A 26,397-nucleotide genomic window follows, 5' to 3' on the forward strand; every position below is an offset into this window, starting at 1 on the left:
GGTACTTGTTGTGGGGGTTTGAGTGGCTGCAGTGCCTGTCCTCAGGGCTGGACTGTCTACAGTGCCAGTCACTTTGCATTTCAATCCAGAGACATTCTCTTCCCCTTGGGAGCACTGAATACTGTTGAGCAGGGCTCGGTATGCATGGGCCAGACCCCAGCACGTTGCAGTTATCTGTGTCTCTCTGGAGTTCCCAGTGTAACAACATACTTTCTCCAAATATTCTACTAGTTTTTTAGGATTCTGCACTTGTTCGGGGGTGAAACTCCAAAACACTGGGGGTGCCCACTGCCCTAGGTATTTGCCCATGCTATCCCACATGCCCTGCCACTCGTAACTATCAAGCCTCGGGGCAGATTTCTGGGTGATATTCTTAAGTTGCTTAGTGAAAAGCAAAACAACATGCCCAAAAACTAACAATAAGTGCACCTTAACCACCCAAGGATGTTGTAACAAAGGCACAGACATCATAGAACAAAGTTGCAAAGGTACTATTCTGTATTTCCTCCATATAAAATCTCTCAGAGGAGGAGGTATAATTGCTACTTGCCTCAACAAGGTGGTATCTGAAGTACAGTAACAGTTTCAGCAAAAACCCCAAATACCAGATAAAGTTGAAAACGAGTGTTTGTATAACAAATCTTGTAGGCAAAACATTACTAATCACAGCAGACTAAACAAACCAACATCGATCTTTAACACCAACTGCAAAAAGAACAACATGGTGCTGTGACCAGCAGCTGTTGTTATCTCCAACCCTCGAGCCCCACGTTGGGCACCAAAAAGACTGTCGTGGTTTAGCCGGCAGCTCAGCCCCACACAGTCGCTCGCTCACTCCCCCACCGGTAGATGGGGAGAGAATCAGAATGGTAATGCTCGTGGGTTGGGATAAGAACAGTTTAATAATTAAAATTAAAAGAAACAACAACAGAAATGCAATGTAAAGGAGATCAACGAGAGGTGCAAAGCCCCGGGGGAGGGGGGAAGGGAGAGGGGGAACGAACCGCACTCGCCGCAGCCACCCACCGACCCGACGCCGCGCCGCTTCCGCGCTGCATCTGCGCGCGTACACATACGCGCACGCACACACACACCCCCCCACCCACCCACCCCCACACCCACACACCGACACACCCACACCCACACACCCACACCCACACACCCACCCCACCCCAATATACTGGTCATGGTGTCACATGGTATGGCATGAACCTGCCATTGGCCAGTCGGGGCCAGCCGCCCCCACCATGGCCCTGCCCCTCCCAGCCCCCCCCCCCCCCCCCGCCACGTGGCAGAGCGCGGGAAGCTGGAAAGGTAGCCGACCCCCACAGTGAGGAGAATTAACCCTTTCTCAGCCAAAACCAGCACAGTGGTGCAGTTTGGGTCTTGGCTCTGCATCTAGGGTTGCTGGTGGACAGGACTGGCGAAGTGGGGGGACAGGCAGGTCACGTCTGCACGGTCTTTGGGCACGTCCTTGAAGGGGTGGACTTGCCGCACGCTTCAGCGCTTGCTGCTGCTGGGGCAGTCTGTGCCGAGTGGGTGCTGACAGGATGGGAATCCAGCGGAGAAGCCCTTTGGCTCTTGCCCAGAGCCTTTCTGCAAAACACTTTGCAGTGGGGCAGAGGGCTGTCCCCAGAGGGTCCTGTGCCCTGGAGTCACCGTCCCCAGGGTCACCGTCCCAGTGCTGGCCTAGCTGGTTAATCCCATGGAGCACGTAGGCTTGTATTTCGCTCTTAAAAACCACCCAGAGCCAGGCTGTAATTAGGCTGTGTTGTCTGGTAACTGGATCTCCCAGCCTGATGCTTTGTTCTTGGCTTACCCTTGAGTTTTTCTGATGGCTTTGAGCGAGTCGTATCCCTTCTCTGTGCCTCAATTTTGCATTCTCAGTCCTGACTCTTGCAGGACAGACGCTCCTGAAGCAGGGGCTGTCCAGAGGTGTACATCCAGGCAGTGCTTGCCCCAGACAGCCTTGTTCTCCAAGCCATGTAAACCCTCTCATGAGGAGTGTTTACAGGTGACTTGGTTGCAGGTTTTTCTAGGAAATATCAGAGGAGCTTGTGATGCTGGACTCTTGTTGGGCCCCCAGAACGCTCTGCAGCATGCTTTAATCTTCAGAATAATATTAAAGCAAGACTTTCAACTTGAATTTTTCTTTGGAAGATGCTTTATTTTAAAACCACGTTTTCCCTGATTAGTCTTTTAGGAGGGGAAAAAACCCGTATCCTGAAATCTTGCCTATGTAAGTAATCACCAGGCTTGGGCTTTTTAAAGTCACAAGATGGCTGTACTGCTTTCTCAGTGCCCTCGGTCAAGGCAACACTGAAAGCGGTGGCATCAAATGGAGTCCTGTCTGTCAGTCCTCTTCTGTCTGTATGTGCATCTCTTGGCTCCTCTTGCCGTTGCAGCCTCTAGATGTGGATAGCCAGAGTAGGAGAGCGCAGGACGGGGGTACCCTTTGGCGCACTTGCGCTTGCCGTCGGCTGACGCCATGAGCACGTGCTTGCTTGCCATCGAGTCTCTCAAAGGGTGCTTTGGCACAACTGGGGAAGGGCCGGGAAAACCCACGTCGCTGCCAAGCAGCCCTGTTCGGGGAAGGTTTGGGCTCTTGGGAAGGCAGGGTGGGATGAGCCGGGAGCACCTGGCGCAGGGGCGGACGGAGCGGGTGGCAGCAGATGGGCGCGTGGGGGATGCCGCCGGGAGGGAGGCGGTGGAAGGGACGCCGGGTGCAGGAACAGCCCGTGCAGCTCAGCGGTGGAGCGGGGTGCGCAGCCCTGCTGCTCAGCTTGGTGCTGGCTGCGCCGCTCTTCCCGGCGGGGTTCCGTGCTGTGGCCGCCCCCTCCCAGGAGGATGCGTTGCAGCTTTGGCAGAGCCCCGTGCCGTGGGAGCTCCCTGCTGCTGCTGGAGAGTCAAGGCTCCACCTTGCCCCCACAGATGCTCGTGCGCATCTCCCACGGGTGCCGCAGGGCAGGCGGCCGCTGCTCAGCTGAGGTTGACCAAAGATGTGTCTTTCTGTTCTCTGCTCCTGGGCTCTGGCTGCTTGCCGGTGCCTGGACCAGGCCCTCCTGGCAGTGCTTCTCTTGGTTTCTGTTTATCCATGTGCCCCAGAGGCAAGCTGGAGCAGCATCCCTGCTCTGCATCTTGGTCCCTTCCTGCTGCTGGGAGTGCGAACCATCCGGGGAGTGTGGCAGGCTGGTGTGGGAAGCAGCCTTTGCTCTCCCACCTGGTACCTGCCACACTCTGGGATGGGGGTTTGGCATTTTGGGCCAGGACTGTGAAATCCCAGCACGGGCTCCCGTGTTGCTGCATTGCACCGCTGTGCTTTGGGCATCGCACAGAGCCCGAGGCTTGGACCAACAGTGTGACATCCCCATAATGTCCTGCATGCGGGCTGGCAGGAGGCCTGGGCGATGCTGCCGTTGACCTCGGCTGTTCACCCCCCTGTGGGTACGTGTGAGCAGGGGTGCCTTTGGGCCAGCATTAGCCTTGCATCATACAGGGAGGCTCCAGCACTGAGATAAGGCTGGAGCTGACGCACAGAAACTTGCAGCAGCTCATTTTCTCCCCAGCCTCCTGCAATTAAACAGCAACTGGAGCTGTGTCTGCAGCGAAGCTGCTGGCAGTGGGCTCACTGGCCCCAGAGACGGACTGACACCAATCGTTTTTGTTTTCAGGCACTTTCATAACTTGCATAGCTGGGCTGTGCGCCACAGGGTGTCCTGTTTTTCCTCACCTCCAGCATTGGCTGGTCTGTAACTGTATGTTCCCAGCAGTAAATTCACCCGTGGGGGGTCTCAGGTTCCCTCCCGGCTGGAGGGGTGCCCGGGAGCTGCAGCTCTTGCTCCCTGCCCTGTGGCATGACCCAGCAGGGAACGCAGCCCTGTCCGTGCCCGGCTCCTGCTGTGCTGATGCAGCTTTTGGGTCCCTCTGGTTTGGAGGCAGGGTGCCCTGAGTGCTGCTTGCGGGATAACGCAGCAGAAACCTTTCCGGGCATCCCTGCTCCCAGACCCAGCCCGGGGGAGGCAGAGGTCGTGGCGAAGCACCATTGCATGGTTCACTGGCACCTGCCAGAGCTTTCCCTGCTCCCGGTGGGACACAGATAGACTCTGCGGTGCCTCTGACGCTGCTGCTGTGTCCAACCCAAATGGCAGATGTCCTGAGTGGCCCTCCAAAAAACCCTTTGGTTTTGTTCCTTCTTGCTTTTACTATTTGCAGTAAAACAGAGTGGCATCCTGGGGTCTATGAGGCACCCGAGAACAGGTTTCTGTCTCTGCCAGGGCAGAGGGAGCTGCCTGGGGCGTTGCTGGCAGGATCAGAGCAAACATTGTCCCACAACCAAAGCCTTTAGGGGTGCAAACTCCTGCTCTTCTCTGGGGAGGGATTTGCAGTAGATATTCAGCCCTGTTGTAGGCCAGCTGGCTGCAGGGCTCTTTCTCGGCTGTTGGGGCAGATCTGCCATCCTGTGTGTTGATTATATGTGCTTTTTGGATGCGAGGGCTTGGCTAAGCATCGTGGCTGCGTTTTTTTGCCTTGGGTGAGTGCAGGAGCAGGACGAGCCCGCTGTTCCTCAGGGTGGTCAGGGTGAGCTGGGGAAGCTCAGGGAAATGCGATGGCTCCAGCTGGCTCCTGAGTCGAGGGGAGTGTGGTAGAGGGTTTTGGAGCCAAGGAGAGCAAAAAGGGTTCATTTGCAATCACGAGTGGGTGCTCGTGCTCCAGCGCTGGTGGTTAACATCCCTCTGCGCTCTGCTGAGAGCTCGTGGGACTGGGAGCGCTGGGCTTGCAGCTGGGGGAGGCGTGGGCTGATGGCCCCCTTGTCCCCAGTGGTGACAGTGGCCCCGTCTGCCCCGTCCCCCTGCCATCCAAGCTGAGCAGGGGTAGCTCTCAGAGAGCTTTTGGTGACCTTTCCAGCTCCGTGCCCTCAGCTGCCACCAAGTGACATGGTGACATTTCACATCTTGAATGTCTGAGCAATTTCATAAAGGAAAAACCACCAGAAATGAAATGCTTTGGCTTTTTGTGTCCTACAAATTGGATTTGTTAACCTGAAGCTTCATCTGTCAGCTGGCAGGGCCCCTCCGCAGCCAGCGGCTGATGGGACTGGGTAGGAAGGGGAGGGAAAGCGTGGCTGGGATGTGGGGAGGAGGAGGAAGGAGTGGTGTTATGCAGCAGAGTGTAGTATTTGCTGTTTTTTCAGCAGTGTATTTCTGGATGTCTCTTTGGCAGGGAGACCTGTGTCTCTGCATTAGGCATGGGACAGCTGAGCTACCGGTGCTGCAACCCAGCCCCCTTGAGGCAGCAATTGCTGTTCCTCTCTCCCAAGCCAGGAAAGCAGAGTGTTTACCTACCTTCATCAATCAGGTGATGCTATCGTACGCTGATTTACCCCAGCACGCTACAGTGGCAAAGCAAGACCAACGCAAATGGCTCTGCCATGCAAACCGCAGTCCCCACCCTGGCGTGCTGGGACAGGGCAGTGCCGCCTTCGCAGCCGCGTGGAGCTGCCAGTCTCAGCGCGCACAGCCCTGGGCACGAACCCGTTGTGTTTGCACAGAGCACAGGCCTCGTTCGCCAAGGGGGAGGCGGGCACCAGCCCATGCCGCTGCCCGGCATGACTTGGCGTGTGGTGGATGGTTGCACAGGACCTGCTTTTAAACAGAACGCTGCGTATCACATTATTTATGGTGCATGTGTATGGCAGGTAGAAGATGCACCCTCGGGTCCCTTCTGCTGTCCTTGGGGAGCAGGAGGAAGCGTGGGAGCTCATTTCCTCTGCTTTTGGGCTCTGTTGGAGAGCTCTGTTCAGACTTAATGCGGTTTAGCCTTGCTCTGGGAATGGGCATGAGGAGTCCTGCGTCCGTAGAGAATTGCAAAGCTGCTTCCCTCCCCTTTTCCTTTTTTCTAAATTAAGAAAAAAAGAAAACAAACAAACAAAAAAAAGCCTCTTCATGAAGCAGGCAGGTGACCGTGTGTGCTCCGGGCTGAACCGTCGCAGGCAGCAGCCACCGCTGCCTGGGGACTTTGGGGACCCTGCACGAGCCCAGCAACGCTGGCAGCACTGGAGGCGGCTGCTCTCGCTCTCTGTTCCTGCGTCCCCTTGGCCGTGGCATGTTGCTGCTGCAGCTCCCTCCATCTGTGCCATCTTTCTCAGCTTTGCCTTTCGCCAGCAGAGGTTTCGTCATAAGTCCTTGGTAGATCCATTACTGCCCACGTGGTCCTCGTGGCAGCTTGCAGCCTTCGTTGGGGTTTTGCAGGTCTTGCTTGGCTGCTCAGCAGGCTGCAGTGTGGGGTGGCTGCAGGGTCTGGAAGACTCTCCAGTGCTGCTCATATGGAAAACACTCTCAGTAACCATGAAGAATGGAGATGGTGCTTAAAAAAAAAGAAACCCCCCCAAACAACTCAAAAAACCCATATAAAGGTCATCTGTAGGGGCCTACAGGATGGGGATGTTGAAGTTGCCTCACATAATTTCTGCTGGAGTTGTGTGACTTGAGAAACTCCTTCCCCTGAACCCAAGGGATGTCTTCATGAAGCAGAGCTGTGGAGGAGATGTCTTGTCCTGTGGATGTCATTGGACTGGATGCTCCCTCCCGCCCGTGCAGCCCTGCCAGGAGGTCACCCCCAAAACACCCAGGTGACAGCCTCAGTGGCATTTCTTCGGGAGGGCTGATTAACCTGGTTTTTTTTGTAGCATGGGTCCTTTGTGCATCAGCTGCTGCTTTGAGCGTTCTCTGTGCTCCTGGAGCAATCCCATGGGAGGGCAAAACGTGAATCCTGAATCCTTCTGCACGAGCAAGTGTGGCCGCTGGGACAGGAGAGGAGCTCCAGCTCCAATGGGGATGTGGATGCCTGAGCTGGCCCCAGCTCGCTGCCGACCTTAGAAGGCACCAGGAGGGCTCAGAGACATGGCAAACATCTTGCTTATATGTTGGAAGGGTGTTGGAGGACTCAGCAAGGTGCTGCAGCACCGTGAGCCAGTGCCTGTTATCTCCCGTGGCTGTGCTTTTGCAGGAGAACTGTTAGAGAAGCACCTTCCAAGATTATTTGCGTCCCGATGTGCATGCTGCAGTTTTTTTTCTGTCCTAACATCACCCAGAAGATCCCCCACTGCCCTGTGCATCAGGGGTGCACAGCAAAGTCCAAGGCCAGGGGCTGTATTTGAGGCTGAGGTGCCCAAATCCTCCTGGGGCTTCATGCAGACCAAAGCTCAGGCATGGTGGGCAACAAGCCCAGTGGGGTCACCAGGAACGTGGCTGCCAGAAGAAACCCAGTGGGCTGGGAAATGCCTTTATTCAGTTTTTCCTGTGTCTGAAGTACAATTGAGAGACTTGGACCTCGCTTTTTCCCAAGGCAGAGAAAGGGGCTGAACCCTTCTGCCTAGGCGCTGGTGCCATGGATGCGTGTGGCACGTCCTCCCAGCTCCATCGCCTCGATTTGAGGATTTGATGCATCCTGCTGTTTAAAAATAAATAGCTAGTTATTTTGGGCCAGGGAGGCAAACAAATCAACAGGCCAGTGATTTCTTCAATCATCCTGCATGCTGCACAGGGGAAAAATTAATAAAGTACCTGCCATCCCTAGAAGCTATTTGTTAAAGCCAACAATAATGATGGAAAAAATTGAGCTCCTGCTTATGATGGGTTCACTCATGCTTCTGCGCTCCCACTCCCTCTGCAAGGCATTGCCGTTCCTTACAGTGCTGTGGTGGGAAAGGCGATACTGTGATCCATGTCTGAGCTTTTCCAGCGGTGTGAGGAGCGGCAAGGGGCTCTCCAGCCTCTCCGGGGACTCGCTTCTGCTCTGAGAATTGGGCCCTTCTGGGTGTTCTGGGATCCATGAGAAATCTGGATTACCTGTAGAGTCGCTCTCCTGTGGTTATTGCTCACTCCTTGGTGAGTTTGGGCCTTTGGAGGCTTTTCAGAAACTGCGCCCAGCAAGTGCCCGGTGAAAACTGCTGCATGTGGTGGTAGCTGTTGGAGGGAGGATGGTTGGGAGCAGGCTCCATTCTCTGCTTTGCTGCAGACCAAAGGGATGTTATTTTTCCAGTTTGTTCCTGAACTTTCTCATCTGTGAAATGGGCACATGCAGACCCATCCTTCTTCAGGAGCCCAGGACTCGACTCATTGTGAATCTGTGAGGTTTTCACATGACAACCATGAACTTGAGAAGACCAGGCTTTCCTTGGCCTACTGATAACTTGTTTAAAGAAGCAGCCAACATTACCTGGCTCCTTAGGACTATTGGCTACTCTGTGTTTGCCCTCCAAAGGTTAACCAAAAAGTGTTTGGCTTCTGTCATCGAGAATAAAACACTGCATCATGGGAGCATCCAGCATCTCCTGATTGCAGAGTGTAGGAAGGTGGATGGAGCATCCTCAACTCCAGGTCTTGTTGTCACAGAGCAAACGTGTCATATCTCCCCTCCCCAGCCCCTGCCTTCTGTGGCATCCAAAATACTCCTCCTGCAGCCTTTCAGCAGGGACTTTGCCCAGCTTGTTGCAGTTTTGGGGGCTGCCATCCAGCTGCTGCCATTTGGTGTCCCCAAAACTTTCCTCCTGGCCAATTTATTTCAGGAATATTTCATGCTAAAGGTGATAACAGTGCAGGATCTCACATCGAGAGAGATGGAGTGTTTGTCCAGCTGGGAAACAGGAATGTTTGTTTACTGGTTTAGTGCTGCCTGTGTCCTGCATTGCCTTGGTGGAATAATAATTATGTGAACAGCAGGTTAAACAGCCGTTGAGTGCAAAAGCCAACCCCAAATACACTGGTGTGGAGGCCAGAGGGGAAAGATGAGCAGGTGAATGCTGATCTCCCACAGCTCAGGTGGACAGAGGTCTCTGAGAAGATAAGACTTGAGAAGATAAACCTTTCTTCCCTCCAGTTTAGGTAATGCTCCATCCTTAACCCTGTCCACAGGAGCCCTTTTGGCATCAGGGAGGCTGAAGGCAATGTTTGCCACTCCATGTTTGGGGTATTTTTGTGATTATTCTCCTCCCCCACAAAACACCCCCCCTTCGGGCTGCTTTCATGTTCAAAGCAAGAGGATACGGCTCCTCCTGCTAATGAACCTTTGCTGGTTGCCCCAGCTCGTGGGTGGGTGTGAAGAGCAGATCTGGATTTAGCTCGCTACTGGTGAGGCTTTGGGAGAAAGGAGGGGAAAGTCCCTTTCGAGTTTACTGTTGCTGTAAGAGATGCAGGTTCCGTGGCTGGCATTAATTGGGAACATGGCCATAAGGTGGTACGAAGTGGCCCTGGGGCTGAAGGTGTGCTCCACGGCGGTGGATGGAGCTCCCAGCCCTCCTCCTGGATGGCTCACGGGTCCCATCATGGCACCAATAAATATTTTAAACCAAGAGTTGATCTGCATTCAGAGTATTTAAATTAAATAGAGTGCAAGTTGTACTTTTAAGCTGCTGGTGTTGAACTCCTGGGAGGCCATGGATGGAAAGGACCTGTGGTCAGCAGTGTCTCACCATGGTGAGGCACCAGCTGCCCCTTTCCAGCTGGGTTTGTTTTGGGGCTCCGGGTTCCCCTGTACCTGTTTCTGTGTATCCTGCACCCTCTTTGCAAGCAGAGTCTTTTTAGTGAAAAATACGTGGTCTTTTAGTGAAAAAAACATTATCTGCAGTGATGGCAAATGAACTAAATGTCAGTGCTCTCGGAGGAATAGGGAGATGATCTAGTTCATGGTGGATGCAAGCAATGGGTTGAATCCCGAGTCCTGTCTTTCGGCTCTAGATGTCCGTTTTCATCTCGGGGTGGTGGGTCTGAGGCTGGACTATCCCAAGGGACCCTATCTTGGGAGCCGGGAGGAGCCGATCCCCCCCTCCAAAGGGTGGTTTGGGGCTCCAAGTTGCTCCCACCCCAACACGTGGGGAACTTGCCGTGAACACGCTTGACAACGCCGTGTGGCAGCCACTGCGAGTGGCTCGGGCCTTCTCTGGCACAGAAAGGACAAATTAAATAAACACGCTTGATTGCTTAAACATTTGTTTTTTAAATTAGCAGCAGCTTTTTTATATTAAAGTATGTGGATATGCTGCTGGGGAACACTTTAGCAAGTTGTTTTTTTCTTCCTGGTGCTACTTTTCCAGAGTGATTTTTGATTTAAAAACCAAATGCAAAATGCTGGCCAAGTTTGAGGTTTAATCCTGTAAAAGTTGTGGATGGGAAGACACTGCGCTGCTTGGAGCCGTGGGGCCCTGTTGGGCTGTGTGATGAGACAGGCCTTGAAGGCAGTGGCTTTTGCAAACCGTGCCTTGCAAGTGCTGGAGAAAAGGGTCTACGAACAGCTTAAGATGCTCCATGAAAGTCCACAGCTTCTTGGGAGAAGTTTAGCAGTCCACAAATTGTCAGAATGCTGAAATCTCCTGCAAGGAGGTGTTTGGAGATGCTGGTATATGGGAATGTAACTGTGTGCTCACAGGGATGTGGAACTGCAGCCTTTGTGCCGTGGTCTTGGTGAACTCAGCTTGGGGACCAGCTAGGCTTGGGCTTGGCTTCTTCCCCTCCACGCATCGCATGGTGGGTGACCCCGCACTGAGCTCTTCCTTGGCTGTGCCTCTGGGTTTGTTTTTACTCTTTGGTCTCTGTTCTGTTTAGATGGCAAAGAGACAGCCCGGTGTGAGGGTTACAGCTTGTTTGGCAATACAGGATAAGGGGTTTTAGATTGCTAAATAGCGACTCTGGGAAGGCAAAATGCAGCCAGAGAGACGCTAATGCTTCAGACTGACCTTGCTCGAAGCATGGGGGGGGGTTTGCTGTTTCTGTAGGCTTGCTATCAATTTCCTAAAATAGCATCTGTCCAAAAAATAGCACCAATAACCAAGCAAGGATCCCTGCATGTGTACCTGTGGCAGTACCGTCCCCGCTGGGCTTTCCGGGTGTGGCGGTGTTGCAGATTAAACCGTGCTCCTGCAATTTTAGGGAAAAATACCCCCAAAAACCAGAGTTCCCGCAACCCTGCTGCTTTTTGTGTCACCCCTCCGGGTTGTAGCAAAGCTCCCAGCAGCTGGCTCGGGGACCAGCCTGGCTTGGGGGAGCCCATGGGAGGACCCTGGGCTGGCCACATCCTTAATTTTTTAATTAATGGATGCATCCTGCATAAGCACAGCTCCAGCTCGGCTGCGAGGGTCCCTGTGCAGCCGCAGGATCGGGGCCTCTCCATGACCTGAGGAGGGGAGGGGATGGGGGAGCAGATGCTGCTCCGTACCCTGGCTCCGCACCCTTCCCAAAGGTGACCAGAAGTGGTTGTGGTGTTGTTGTTTTGTTTTCATGTATTAAAGGTTTAATAAATGGAATTAAATCCTGTGAAACTTAAGGTAATTAAATGTGGAAGCAGAAGGAAAAAAATTGTAAAGCATCCTCTCCAGGAACCTAATAGGCTCCATGCCTCCTTATCTTAATGATTTTCATAATTTAGCTGAATGCAGAGATAATGCATCTGATGAGCCTTTCTGGAGCTAACTTTAGATTTAATGGGCTTCTTGCTGGGGAGCGGGGTGGGGGCAGGTGCAATCAGTGTGCTTACAGAGGGAGATAAGAGCAAGAGGGACTGAAATAAACAGCCAAACGAGTTTTCCAAAGACTTAAAAGTTGCTGAGTGCTCCCTCCTTCCCACCTGGAATTAACCTCGGAAATAATTTTCAGAGGCCATGTGATTTCCTCTGGCTTGGCCGCGCCAGCGCTGCCAGTGGGTTTTGCCTTTCTGCACAACCTCTGACCCTCCCTGGGATGAGGGAGCTGCGAAGCCGGGATCATCTGCATTAATCTGGTCTCATTGAGGCGGGATCAGTGAAACCACCTTGCAGATTCACTGTATTATGGAGCAGATTGAGGGACTTAGACAGCAAATTTAATAAATATCATTTCGATATTGCTTGGCGGAAAAAAAAAATCCACTGAGCGGCTGATGCTGGAGCACCCTGTGAGGATGGTTAATATGGACATGACGTGTTTGGAGAGCTGGGGGAGAGGGGATGGGGAAAACACTGAATATTGTGGGGGGGAGCAGGAGGAAAGGACATCCCTTGGGACTGGCCTGGGCCAAAAGCTGGGTCGCAGCAGCACGTGCAAAAGCAAGCAGGGCTGGGTGTGCTTGGGGAAGGGGGGAAATGTGGATGTTTGCCGAGGGAGGGAACATGGCGCAGGAGCTGCACCTTCAGTACCTCTCTGCTGCAGCTGTGCCTCTCCTGCTGCCTCCTTGGCTCTATCAGCAGTTTGCATGACCGGGGCATGCAGGCGCTCCAGCTGATTTAGGAGTGGGGGCGGGTAGAGATGCTGAAGCTAACCCCGGACCCGAAGCAGCTTTGCTGTGTCAGCGCAGTGATGGCTGCCCACGATGCAGAGCCAAACTGACCCCTGTGCACCCAGGACCAAGCTGGCACCCCTGCGCGGGCACTGCAGGCAGCGTAGCGAGCGGTTTCAGAGGTGGTGGTGGTGAAGCTGGGGTTGGTTTTGCAGCTGGCTATTTGAAATCAGCAGCTGCCACATTGGTTTGTGTCTGGTTTGTGCCAGGGAGGTGGCATGGTGTGGTCCCATGTCCAGGGAGGCTCTGGGGGCTCCTGGGACAGTTCTTGGTGTGGGTTCAGGGGTCCCGTGGTGCCTTTGTGTCTCAGGGCTCCCTGTAGTTCCCAGTGGAGTCTTTTTGAGCTGTGCTCTAACATGTCTGAAGCCTCTTTGGGAGCTTTCCAGTGCAAAAAGCAGAGTTGCTCCAACAGGCCAAGGGTGTGAATAGGGGGGATGTGAGGTGGGTGCAGGCACCCGGGGTGTCCGAGTGTGATCTGGGGAGCCGGGCTGGGAGCAGGCGCTGTGCCCACGCTGTGTGCCACGTCCTGCTTGCAGCTGGGGTCTTCTGCCCAGCCACAAGCCGAGCGGCACAGCCAAGCAAAATCCTGCCCGTGGGGCCCAAGGAAAGCTGCGGCTGCAGTGGACAAAGGGAAAGCGATTTCAGTGGGAAATCCCAAGCCCTTTCTTCCAGGGCTGGTCACGGTGAGCAAGGTTTTGGCTGTGTCAGGTTGTGGGGATAGGTGCTGCTGCCCACCGCCTCTCGTGGGAAGCGTGCCTGGATCCTGCACCTTACTGAAATGCTCTGGCAAGGGTAGCACACCTGTCCCGCGCCTGTGCTGAGGACCCTCAGTGGAAGGTGCAGCGCTTGCAGCCAACAGGCAACCGAAGAGGCTGGTTCATCTTTGTCCCTGGCAGGACCCCCTGCCTGCTGGAAAAACACTTGGGTTAGGAGAAATGTGTGACCTCTTGCTAACCCCCTTCCCCTCTCACTCTGCAAGATGTTAAAAAGAAGGAAAAAAAGAAGAAAAAAAAAAGAAAAAACTCCCACACCGTGGCCAATCCAAGGAGGGCGAGAGCCGGGGACCATATCATTAAAATGCTAAAAATGAGCATGCTGAAAACAGACACAATTGGGTATTTAAAGCTCTGAATGAAAAGTGTGTGTGTTAGCTGGCTTGCGGAGAGCTGGTCTCCCAGAGCCCCTGGAAAATATGTGGTCAAGCCCGCACCATTAACTTTTTGTTTCTGGTTTGTAAAGTAGCTGTGAAATCCCTTGGGGGGTGGGATGGACAAGGACCCCACGTCCCTGCCAGGCCAGGGAGGACGCCAGCGCTCAGCTGGAGGGACCGTTCCGCGAGTGGCTTGATGCACGTCAGGCAGTGGCTTGTGCACGTCCTGAGCCTTTTGCTGTCCTGTGGCAATCTTCATCCCAAAAAGCATGGGGACTCATGTGGCCCCTGCGTCCCTGTGTCACCGGAGACCCCTCTGCCACCTCTGTGGCAGACCAGGTGGGATTTGCACCGCCGGTGCAAAGCGTGGGGTGCGTGGATGGAGGGACGAAGCGGGAGGCGCGACCCAGAGCGGGAGCCATGAGTTGACTCCTGGGTGAATCACTGCTAAGTCACTTCAGGGCTGTTGCATCATTTGTTTGCAGCTTCTTAAAACCTGGGGAGCTTGGGCTGCTGGAGGCTACCAACTCAGGTGCCCGAGGCTGTACCAAGAGATGTGAGGTCCTCCTGTGGTTTACAGTGCCTCCTTTACCTGGAAACGTGGATCTCTGCAGCCACACTGGAGCATGGGTTTGCTGCATCCCAGCTCATCCCTGGGTGGAGATTGTGGCTGGTGTTTAGCTGCAGGTTGATGCTGGCCGCAGTGTGCCATGCGGGAGGGCGGAGGTGTGCATGGGGTTATTTCTGTGCACGTACGCGGGTTTCCCTCGTGTGCATATGCAGAGGGATCCACGTGGGTGCAAAATGCCCCTAAAATGTCTCCTAGGGCAAGTATTAACTGCCAGGCTGGGCTTAGCTCCAGCAGGCAGGAACAGATGAATCAGACACTTAATGGTAAAATCAAACCTCTCAAAGTATTAAAAACAACCCAGCTTCAGCGGGCTCCTCTCTGCCATCCGGGGAGCCCCAGCGAGACGGAGTGAGAAGGGATTTTAAACCAAACTGGGATTTTTTTGTGTTCCCCCCCATATCTCTTGGCTGCCAGCCTCTCCAAAGGGGAAGATTTACCCCGCCTCCTGCGGTCTCGGATGTCAGGTTGGCAAGAAAAATCCCATCTGTTTTCAATCTGGATCCTCACTTCCATCCACCCAGTGTTTCTCTTCCCTGTGCTCCCCCGCTCCCAGCCCCCAGAGCTGGCGTGCATGCCAGGCAGGCCTCGGTGACGCTTTTTTTTTTCCCCTTCTCTTTTTTTAATTTTATTTTCTTCTAAAAATGTATGTGGCCTCCTTTGCCCCCCGCGTCCCCCCCTTCTCCCAGGCACATGCTCCAGCGCAGCCCTCTCTGCGCTGGGGCCTGCCAAGAGCCTCTCTGCGCTCGGCCCCGCTACGGTCACTGGCTCTGAGAATTCCCAAATGTCCGAGGATTTTCAACCCCGAGCTTTAAAAAAAAAGGGAAAAAAGGCAAAATATCTCTCTGCGTGGAAAAAAAACAAATAGGCAAACTCAAGAGGGGAGGGGAGAGAAGAAATTTTGTTGTGATTTTTTGTTTGGGGTTTTATTTGGTTCCAGTTTCTTGGTATGATTTGGAAAAGAGCAAGTACGGTGTGTTTTGTTCCTGCCCAGAGATAACAGAGCTACTCTAAAATCCTATATGGTCAATGCAAAGACGTATTTGTAGCAATCGTGATATCCTAATCTCTCTCTGAAGAAACCCTTTTGCACACCCCCTCTCACCTTTCTCTTCGCTGTCCTCTTGCTGCATTATGTCTTATTTAAACTATAAAGAACTATAAAGTCCTCAGGCTAGGAATTACTTTCTCTCTACAGATAGCTGCAAGAGCTTTGCACATCTGTGGAGCTCCATGAAATATAAATTAAGAAGGTTGTGGCTTTTGTTGTTGGGTTTTCTTTTCTTTCTTGTTTTTTTTTTTTAAATTGTTTGGAGGTGAGAGTTTATCTGATTGTAGAGCCAGACCCAAGGCAGCAAGGACCCAAGCAGTGGTGTTGGGCTTTGTATCGCCAGAACCCTGAAGGCGGGGGTTATCTCAGCTGCACCCCTTCCCCGTCGGCTCTCTGCGCCAGGCTGGCATGGGACCGCTCAAAGCTGCCCCAGGTCCAGGGTTTTGGGCTCTGACTGGGGTTTGGGGGGCTCACGGGGAGCCCCGGCTCCTGCTCGGATGGGAGCTGGTCATGGGTGCACCAAGAGCCTGGGTGCTGTTGGCCGGAGGGGGTGAGGTCTGTGCTCCGGCTGCAGGGTCTCAGTTTCCCCTTCGGGCAAGCGCTGCCAGCGAGCGGCTGCCTTGTGGGGATGAGTTAGTGACGGCATGGCCGGGGGTGCGGGGGGAGCAGCGGTGCTCCCCTGGCAAGGGAGGACGAAGGCAGGTTTTGCTTTTTATTTTGGGGAGTACCGTGAGAGATGTGGGGCCAGGGCCAGGGGTGGGGGGGTGGCCCCCAAAGGGCCAGGGCTCTGTGTGTGTGTGTGAGAGGACCCCAAAGGGCCGGGCTCAACTCTGAAGCCAGGCTTGGGGAGACCCTGAATGACCAGGCTGGGGTGATCCCAGGCCGGGCTGGAGCGGGGGCACCCCGAGGCTCAGCTCCGGGGGCACCGGCGGAGGAATCCGGGCTGTGAGAGACCACGCGGCAGGGCGCCCTGAGGGGGCGCAGGCGAGGCCTGGCGGGCCGCGGCGCTCCCCCTCCCCGGGCCCCCGGCCCCCCGCGGGCGCGCTGCCCCCATCGGCCTCCCCCCATCGGCCCCGCTCCCCACATCGCCCGCGGCCCCGCGGCCCGGCCCCGCCCCGGCTCCGCCTCCCTCCGCCCGGGCCGCGGCGGGCTCCTCGGCGGGGTCGCGGCGCCCGTGGGCCCGGAGGCGCCGCGTGCCGCCGTGCCGAGGGCGGCGCGGGTGGGACGGCCGGTCCCCTCCCGGTAAGTGCCTGCCCCCGCCCCCGGGGGCGCCGAGGGGCTCCCCTCACCCCACGGCCTGCCCCGGAGCCCCTCCGGCACCGAAACGGGACTGGAGACAGTCGGTTTGATTTGAAAACGTATTTATTCCTCCGCCCTCCGGGGAGCATCCAGCGCGGCCGGGTCCTCCCGACGTCGCGAGTGGGACGGGCCCGCGGCGGGTGGGGGGAACGGGGCTGCGGGGGTCTTGGGGTGACCGCGGGCTGTGGCCGCTGTGTTGGCCCCCGTTGACGGATAAGCCTTAAAATACCCTTTTCTGTAGGGATCTGCTTGGCCGGGCTTTATCTGGGAGCTGCGAGCGATGGGTAGCGCTGCTCAGATGGAGGGGGAGAGCGGGCTGGGGCGGCGTTTGGGGTCTGCGAAGGGGACCCTCCTCTCCCCTTTTTTTTCCAGCCGATGGCTCACGGGGGCGTTTTGCTGCAAAACAAGACATAAAAGTGTAAAAACTGCGTCCAGCACCCCCGGTTCGTGCTGGGAGCGCTCGCCTGCGTTACAAAGGACCAGCTCTCCCGCTCACCCTTTTTCTCCAAATTACCCCTTTTACTACGTGTTCTTTTTTCCGTACTGGAAATGCCTTTTATTTCTTAATGATTAAAAGGCAGCCTGGGTCTGCAGCAGTCGCCCGCAGGATGCTTTCCGTGGCTCGGGGCAGGACAGGGGCTTTGAGTGTTTGAGTAACGTACAAAATTTATTCGCCGTAAACGTTGCACAACTTCTGCACTCGGTTCCCACTATTAAAATCTAACATGCTTTCTCGGTTTTATGGGATTTGCTTGCTAGAGCTCGAGATGCAGATTTGTCCAAAATATGTAATTTTAGAAACATAAGAAGGGAAAAAAAAGATGCTCCATTTTGTTACAGGAACCGTGTAGCTGGAACATTCCTAAGAAATAGCCATATTTTATCCCTTTATGATTTCTTTCTTACTCTGGCAAAGTCAAAATACTTTTATGTCACAGGTAACTTTTACATCAAGGCTCTAACTTTGAATTCGCAGCAGCTGGTCTGACTCGAGGCAGTTAAAGGAACACTTGAAATTAAATTTAAATTTATATTGTTCATTGGCAGAAAACTCTCCTGCAGTTAAGGAAAAAAAATGTAAAGATGAAGCTGATCATTACTATATATGAAAAGCAGTTTTGAACGTTAATGTTGCGGTTCTTCTCTTTAAAAGCCGAGGATTCTCTAGCCTGTGGTTTGTATAGCTGCATCTCGCTATCCTTTCTTTTCCCTTTTCCTGAAGACGTCACTTAGCGGAGGATAAATCACAAATTCAAGCACACTGGGATTGCCACACACAGAACAGAGGAACATCTGCTGAAAAGAGACTTTCTGAGAATAACAAACCACCTGCACTGAGAAATTTTTCTTCTCTCATAACTAGCTCAGTGTCCGTCAGGCGCGCGTCTGTAATCCGCTGCTGGTCTGTTTCTGGCTGCAAAGGTGCTTGTCAGCCCTGGTGTTTCACAAGATTAATATTTATTTACAGACTTACACCGTTGGTTGAGGTTTGGGTTTACTTGTTTTGTTTTTTTTCCACCAAAAAGGAGGAAATGAAAAATGTGCGTTTGAGCTAATCGAGCTATTTTAACAGTTTCTTCGTGACTCGCGTTTTCTCTAACGTAATGAGCATTGATTGGTGCCTTTCAAGCCGCCCTCTCACTTCTTGCGGAGGAGTGTGTTGGGATGTGGGCTGGAAGACGGTAAGTAAGGCTGGCTCAGATGGCAGCTCCGGCTAAATGAGGTGGCCCCGCACCCGGGGACTGAGCTGCGCTGGAGGAGGGGTCTGCGTAGAGGACGGCAGCTCTGGGGCTGTGCTTCCCTCTTTGCTTTTCATCCCTGGAATAAAAACTGTAATGCTTGCCATCCTTTCATGTCATTGCTCCCAGAGCCTGCCAAGTGGAGGGGAAGGTGTCATTGATCCCTAGTGCGGAAGGAGGTACGTCACCTCTGGGAGAAGGGCGGATGCTTGTTCCAAACCTTTCTGCCAGTCGGAGTGGGAACGAGGGAGTGGGGGAGCGTCGGGGCCCTGCTCTGCAGTCCAGCTGCTCTGCCACCGCCTCCTGCAGCCAAAAGGCGAAGCGGTGATTTTTTCAAAGGCGTTGAAACCAGAGAAGGCCCAGTTATGCTTTTGACTTGGAAGAGATGAGTATCATTTTTGGGGGGAGATGGAGGCACCAAAATAAACCGTCTGAAGGTTCAGTGTGCAGACAGACAGTGAATTCAGTATTAGGTACTAAATTCCTGCAAAGGTGACAGTTGCAGCAGGTATATGAGGAAATCCTTGTTACCCTGCAGAGCTGGAAAAGCAGGATATGGTGTTTTATTATGTTTCTTAACCTTGATCACAGTGAGTTTCAAACACCCTCTTTACCCTCGGTGTTGAATCTGGCCTGTGGGTACAGATTCTTGTACAGCGAAGCTATTTCACTAGATTTAATCTCTAAGGAGCTTGCCAGAAAAACAGCCTTGGGGAAATGGCAATCTGCTTGCTTCCTTGTCTGTAAAATGGGAATAGCGATGCATAGCTCCTTTCTGTAGAGTGTTTTAGGGTCAACCAGTGAAAAGCACCGAAGCACCACAGGTTGAATTGTTTGGCCAAAACGAGACGAGGCAGAAGCCGTAGCAAGGCTTGCCCAAGCTCCCGCGGCAGGTCGGCAGCAAGGCCAGGAATAGACCCGCTATCTCTGATTTCTGCTTGTGCGTCCCTGTCTCCTGTGTGTGGACACAAGCCAAAAAAGAGCAGCAGTGCCGCTGTCACCTGGCTATGTGTAAGGGAGAAAAATGAGGTGGTATGATCCCGTCCTTGGTGCCTTTTTGGGGGCTGCCCGGTGGTGCCAGGTGTAGGAGTGACAAGTTGTCTGACACCGGCCCGCGAAGAGCTGGATTGAAGCCACTTACTCGTTTCACGCTGGCTTCTGTGCAGCCCTAGTGTAGTGAGGACTTTGTAGATGCTGCTCACCTGGGCTGAATTTCTAACCAGTCACCTGGAGATGAAAGACACTTGCTCCCTTACCACTCCCCCAAGCCATCCTCTGCCCTCTGAAGAGATTTTGAACCCCAGGTATATTTTATTCCCGTGCAAGGCTTTGCTGTCGGACTCGGCAGAGATTGCAGCTCGTCCTGTGGTACCGGGGAAGTGTAATCGTGTTACATTTGAATTTATTTCATGCTGCATTTATGGGTGTGAAGAATGAACTGGTAAAATTAGGGACTGTGGAAGGTATGAGACACCGTATTTGTTCAAATGCTGACGGTGAGAAAACATCTGTTAGAAGCTGTCTTTGAAGGAGTAGCTGCCCTTCCAGAACTGTTTTGTAGGAGTAATAACTGTTGCGGTAGGCGAAACCTTCTGAATCAGGAGGCACCTGGGAGATGTTGCAGCTGTGAACGTGCAGGGATGGAGATCTATCAAACTGAACCCAAAACACCTTTATTTTTCCCGTGCATCTCATGTCATTTCCAAAGTGACTGCCGCCTTCATTTTGCATGAGCTCATATGTGCTTGGGTGAGTTTGGGTTTTTAAAGACGCTGTTCTGCCCGCCCTTTCTATTTGCGGATAACTTTTTAATGGGTTTGTAAGGGTGTGTTGTGTATTTCAACTTCTCCGTGTACTGATTAGCGCTCAGTAAGTGTGTTACAAAAACTCTTTATTAAAATCTGCGCAGAGGTAGGTTTTATTCATGTGAGGAAGCCACACGGCGCTCGGTTTCAACATCAGTCACAGGATGACTTACCTGCTAATTTTGACTTGCTATCTGTTCCCGACAAGGCAGGAAGCAGCACATTGCAGCTAAGGGAATTGAGGCTAGTCCCCTGTTTATGGTAATTCTTAAATAGTTCATTTGGGTGTAATGCCTCTTTTTACAGTTAATTCTCTATTACAAACAGATTTTCTGATAATGGCACCTGTGCCATTCAGATGGGATCATTATTATAATAGCAGCAAGTATTGTTCTGGAATCAGTATGTGGAATTTATGTAGGATCATTATAATGACAGAAGTAATACCATAAATAAAATGGTGCTGGAACAGCAGCGCTAGACCTGGGTGTAATAGGGAAAATGACAGTTCAGATTTCCCCCAAGCCTCAGCACCTTGAGCCTTGTGAGGATTTGTTGCGTACGGTCCCTGCTTGCGGAGGAGGTGGGAGCGTGGGCGGCTGGGGAGGGCAGGGGCTGTCCCCGCAGCACAGCGATGCTGGGGTGTGGGAGGGAGGAGAGATACTCTTCCTGTACAAATCAGGGAAACCATTAGCTGGGGCTGTTCCAAGAGCTGACCGGGGAGTCTGTTGCAAATAATTACTTGTAGAAGCAGGGCGTTGCTCTTGTTCAGCAGCGTGCTGGGTTTTGCTCTTGGGCTGGCTCCGTTAACGCAGGGGTTTTTTGGGGGTGGGTTTCAGACGGGACTCTTGCATGCACAGCCTGTCCCTCCTGCATTGGTGTTGGGATGGTCTGTGCCTGCTGGCACATTGCTTCTCCCATTTCTCTGCGGGAAATGTGGGAAAGCTTGAAATTGCATTTGTGAAATAAGAATGGGGGTTGAAACTGTAAATTGCCCGGCGGGACTTGACAGAGGAGGTTGATGTAAATAGTGTGCCCTAGTACCGGAAACAATAGTACCAAACCCCACCAAACAGAAGAAAAAGGGAGGCAAGGGTAAAAAACATCAGTGCATTTGAAAAGTTACTGAGGATGTGGAGTGGAGATTATTCCCCCCTCCGCTTTGCTTTCTGTGAACAAACCCCTGGAGGTGGGTGTGTTGTCTTAAAGTCCAGTCTTGCAGTCGAGTTCAGCAAATACAGATAATCCAGATGGCTAATCTGGAGCATGGTTTGGCTAGCAAAAGCCTTCTGGCAGGTGGCGAGGAGGATGCTGGGAAGAGGTTTGCAACAGTTGCATTTAAACAAAGTCGCTGCTAATGCTGCTTCAGCCATCGTGTGGACAGAGCACGGATGTCTTGCTTGGGGTTTGATTTTATTTTTGTGGTTTTTTTAATTTTTTAAATAAAATCCCTTTTATTTTCCATCAGTTTTAAATCCCTGATCCAAGAGGGGGAATTGTAACCATTCGGCGGGCTCAGATGTGGTTTAAGTCCTGTCACCACATCCCTGGTGAGGGATGTGGCCCCTCTCGGTCACGCTGGTGCCCAGGGTGTGCAGCAGCAGAAGGATGCTCGGCTGTGCAGGCTGGTTATTGCGCTTTGAACTCGCTTTTTGCCCAGGGGCTCCGTCAGGACAGGGGTGATGGGGCGACTGCTTTTTGATGCTTGGCACTGCCTTTGTTAGTGGACATCTGGTGCCAGGATTGCTGCTGTTGGGGCTGGGGGTGGGCTGCAAGGCCAGGGAATTTGATGGATTAGCACGGTTGGAGGGCTGGGGGAGGGGACGGGTAGGGTTTCAGCTCTTGCTGCAGGTAGAGAGAGAATTTGGGGATTAGGGGCACTTTTCTGCAAACTGAGAAGGGGGGAGGATTCAGAGAGGGGGAAGGGTTGGGAAGAAAATAATCTTCCCAGTTTTTCCCAAAGAAATGACATTTGTTTGCTCTGTACGGCAGCTCAAGGGACGTGTGTGCGTCCGGAGCAGGGAATGAAAAAAATCCACAGCAAATCTGGTGCCAGTCTGTCCCCCCAGCTTTGTAACCCTTGGGAGTCCTGGTTGCTTGTGCTTGGCCTTGGGGTCACTTGGTTCATTCCCTGCTGCTTCCTATGGATTCAATAACCTCCTCCTCTCCCCAGAGATCAGCTTAAATTAAAACTTTATCCTTTACTTAAGGAAGCAAGCAGCAGCCTCTCCCCATGCTCTGTTACAGGATCTGGGTAGGTTGCGTGTCCCCATCCATCCGTCTTTCCCCGTGGTCACCAGATGGGCTGTGCTGGGAATCGGCAGCTTTTGAGCCAGGAGGAGGGGGATGTGGGGTATCTTCTGCCGCTGGTCTCCTTGGGTGAAGGAGTAGAAAAGAAAATCCTGATTTTTAACAGCTTCCCCCAAGGGCAGATATTTCAATACACTCTGGCCTGGAAAAGGGAAAATTGCTATTTTTCTTGGGGTAGGACCAGACTCCTGGGGATATCGCCAGGATGCATCACACAGTCCTTTCCCGGAGCCCTCTGTGCCAGCGGGTGTCCGTGCGTGGGTGGAAATACCCTGTCCCATGTCTGCCCGCAAGAGCCGGGAGGGTTTGCATAGCAGTGAGAGCCATTGGGAACTGGCCGAAATGGAGACCTCGGAATAGCCACAGTAAAATCCAATCTCTGACCAGTGCCATGTTTGAGGATCAAATCCACGTGTAAAAACTGCCTGGAAGATTTGAAGTCTGCTGGCTTTGCCTCCTAGAAACACTGCTTCAGGGAGGTCAGCTCTCTGGAAGGCACTTTTGGGCCTTTGATTCATGTTTTGGGGCTATACGTGCACATGTGTGTGCTGTAAACATCGGTTTTGTTCGGGGCTGGGTTTGTTTCGTGTGGGGAGGGACGTACAGCCGCCCCGTGTGCAGCTCCTTTCTGCCTGCCAGACGCGAGCCATGTGTGGCAGAGGTACAGCCCCAGCCAGGCAGGGAGCTCCGTGCTTGTGTTGTAAAATAAGCCCTTGTGGGTGACTTTTTTCCACTTCTCCATCAGAAAATGAGAAAATTGGAGGTGGGCAGGAGCAGGAAATTCAAGTGTAATGAAGGAAATTTTGGGACTGAGATGAAGGAGGTACTGCGAGACGTGAGAGAGACCTGGAGGTGTTGGAGGGTTCGGACTGGGGGATCTTTTGTCTTTCCTTGTGTTGCTGTGGCCATAATGTCAAGGCTATTGAACTGTGTTGAATTTTGCTTTCTTCTCTGTGTTGAGCAAAGTGGTGGCTAAGGGCCGTGGTAATGCAGCAAGCCTTGTGTCTGCAAGGTTTCTGAAGTCGGAAGGCCTTAAAACACTGGTCTGAAAAAAAGGAAAATGAAAAATAAGGGATAAAGTTACAACCACTGTCCTGAAAATGTGTTTATTTGAACTTTATGAGCAAAAGACAGAAAAATTTGGGGGAGGGGGAGAGGAGGGAAGAACTCACTGTAAAAATGTGTGCAGGGAAGTGAACAGCTGTGGTGCTCTGTGAAATGGGAGCTGCTCGAATGCAAAGGATTGTTTCACTAACCAAGACCTGGTGTTTGGGCTGGGGCTGAAGGCTGCAGCCCCAACCGTGCAGGCAGGAGGAGACCTTGCAGAAGTTCAGGCTGCTCCAGGCATCCCAAGTGGGTTAACTCCTTCTGGAGATGGGCTCTGGTAGCCAGGAGGGCTCTGGGCTCCCCAGCCCCTCTGTTACAGTATCTTATGGGTCCTGTTCTCTGTCCATGCCTTGTACCTAGTGCATTGAATACCTGTCGAGGAGTGGAAACTTGCTTACTTGCCACCATTTCTCCAGTGTTAACGGGTTTGGAGTCTTGGGTGCTGCAGGACGCCATAGGCAAGTGCTCCTCTGTGGTCCCTGCCCCAGCGGCCTGATCCAGTCCCGCTTCAGGTCCTCTGCCAAGCAGTGGTGGCTTGGAGCTAGGAAGAAACTTCACCCAGACAGGTAATTCCTCTGAAGCGTCTGCTTTTGGGTGCTGCTGGCAATGGTGTGCTGGACTAGATGAATCACCGTTGCCTCCAGCCTGATGTGTTTGATGGTTGCAGTGCTGCCTTCCTGGAGGGGAAGAAATTGTAGTCCATTACGAGGAGTCCATTTCTCTTACCGAAGGTGGAGTGTCACAAGAAGCACCGAGTGCTACTTGCTGAGTTCACCCAGTTCCTTGCAGCAAGCCTCGCTCGCGTGCCATGAAACACTCGCTTGACAGTGCGTTCCAGAGCAATATCCTGAAATGAATGATGGGCCCACGCTGTGCTTTATGCACTTCCCTGAGAGGTGGGAATGTGTAAATTGCACCATCTGAATGATTTAGCCCCAGGTATAGTTGTGATTCAAAATGAATTTCTATCCTTGCTTCTCCCTTGCACCAGCGCTGGAGTAACTACTTGCTATAAACCAGTAGAAAATTGCAACAGCCCATGTGCCCGGGAGGTTGTACGGGGCTGGTCTAGGAGGATGTGTGGCTGTACCCTCCTCCGTCCCCTGCGCCCGTGTCCGTGGTCATGATGTGCAAGTGCAGGCAGGCAGGGTAGAGGCTTGATACCGCTCCCTCTCCGCCTCCAGGCGACTCGTCCAAATCTGCGTCTGTCCCTAAGCGGGGAGCCGCATGGCGCACAGTTTGCATTAGGCTTAGTAGGGAAGATGAGTGACATGTTAGAAGTGGCTTTAGGTTTTATGCAAAGCCAATGATGCTTAAGCCAGCTGGTGGATTTTAGGTTTTTCAGCAAGGTTTTTCACTGGACAAAAATTACCTTTGGAAAGTGTCTCAGGTCTAGTGTGAAATTCTGATGGAGATCAAGGCGATGGGAGCTGTGGGTGGCTCACATGGTGCTTTACTCCTCGTCGCCTCTTTGGGGAGTTTGTTATCTTCCCTCCTGCTTGGGGGACAAAATGGCAAAATCATGAGAAAGACCCCATTTTCTTTGTGCTGAGGAATGAACATTAATATTAAAACAATTGGGGATTTATTTTAAAGCTGCGTTTTGCTTCTTGGCTGGTACCCTGGTTTAGATCTCCGGGAATAGCTTTGGAAATGCAAGTCTCGGCAAATACATAGAAAAGACAAAGCGCGGACTCCGCTCTCTGCTGTTTTCCTCGCCATTTGCAGAGCTCTTCTGGTGCTTTACTGCTCTCCTGGCGCTGCCTGATGTCCAGGAGTCGGTTGTTTCTCAAAATATAAAGGTCAGAGGTGCTGGAGGAGGGATGAACCCCAATGACGCGATCACAGTTTGAGGCTTCAGCTATACTCCTAAAGCAGACATGGCACAGGTGCTTTCTTCTCAGGGAATTCTTAAATCTACCTGTATTAATTTCACTGTTTTGAGCTCTAGTAATCAAAACATGCCTGTATATTCTAGAGAAAAATATGCATTTGCTGTTCTTCACCTGTTACGAAGCACAGTTTTGTGGACAGGCAACCAAAATTCTTGGTTCAAATTGTTTCAGTAATGTGTTAAAGTTTATGGAGCATTTAACAAACTTTTTTAGTGTGCAGTAGTTTGTAGTGCCAGCAAACAACCAAGTGTCATATCAAAGCTCTAGGCTTTTCTCGCTTAACGGCACAATGTTTAATGCTTGTTCGGTTTATCTTGGGTGGCTTTTCAGTGCACAGCTCAGCATGGCTTTTTCTTTACTTTTCCCCCCAAAAACCTCAGAAAGAGAGATTATAAATACTGATTTAGGGCACACAATTCAGGGAGAGTGGTTGCTTTTATTTTTATCTGTAAAGAAGAAAAAAAACCCCAACCCCAAATAATCACAGTGACTTCAGTGGTGTTCTCCCTACGTGGTTCCCTGCTGGGCTGGGAGAGCAGAGTGGAGAGATGAAATCTGCTCTCACTGAAGGCAAGGAGAGTTTTGCCATCACCTCTTATAAATCTGTAATGATTTCTCTTTTAGCGCAGGAGCTGGGCTGTGTCGCGGACAGGGATGGTCTCCACAGCTGAGGTTAGCAGATGCGGTCGAGCTGGGGCCCGCTGATACCAGCATCAGTGAGGCTGCGAGTTTGGTGCCTTTTGCCCAGATTTTGGGATTTGCTCCTTCTCTGGACTGGAAGAGGATGAGCTTCAGGGCGCTCTGCGAGGGCTTTTTCCTGCCCCACTGCTTGGGATCGCAGTCACGTAGGAGAGGAAAGGGGAAGGAAAAAGGAGTTAAACCTCCAAAAGCAGCTGCTTCTGTCGGGAACGTCCTAGAGCTCGGGGTTGTCATTTCTACTAAATTTGAACTAAATAGGTGTAAAAACTCAGTAATGTCTGGATAATGCATCATAAACTGTCTTATTTACTTTATTGTAGATTTAATTATGATAATGCATATACGTATAATTATGTCTGCACGCAAGGTCTATTCAGTCGTAAAGGCTTTATATAATGTTATAAATAGTGA

The 26,397-nt window shown here is 52.4% G+C and overlaps 1 protein-coding gene across 6 annotated transcripts in view; it reads left to right on the plus strand.

Annotated features, from left to right (window-relative positions):
- The window catches only part of PTPRS (protein tyrosine phosphatase receptor type S), a 172,381-nt gene that overhangs the window by 16,579 nt on the left and 129,405 nt on the right, over window positions 1–26,397 (plus strand). For 2 of the 6 annotated variants that reach the window (XM_064469633.1, XM_064469636.1), the window contains exon 1: window positions 16,261–16,374. The exons of 2 other annotated variants lie outside the window; for them this stretch is intronic. The gene's annotated coding sequence lies outside the window, so the exon portion shown is untranslated. Of the gene's footprint in view, window positions 1–16,260; window positions 16,375–26,397 lie in introns of those variants that run through there. 2 more of the 6 variants (XM_064469637.1, XM_064469638.1) reach the window with 2 other exon arrangements.

Source organism: Phalacrocorax carbo, chromosome 19 (genome assembly GCF_963921805.1).
Source record: "Phalacrocorax carbo chromosome 19, bPhaCar2.1, whole genome shotgun sequence".
Classification (NCBI taxonomy): domain Eukaryota; kingdom Metazoa; phylum Chordata; class Aves; order Suliformes; family Phalacrocoracidae; genus Phalacrocorax; species Phalacrocorax carbo.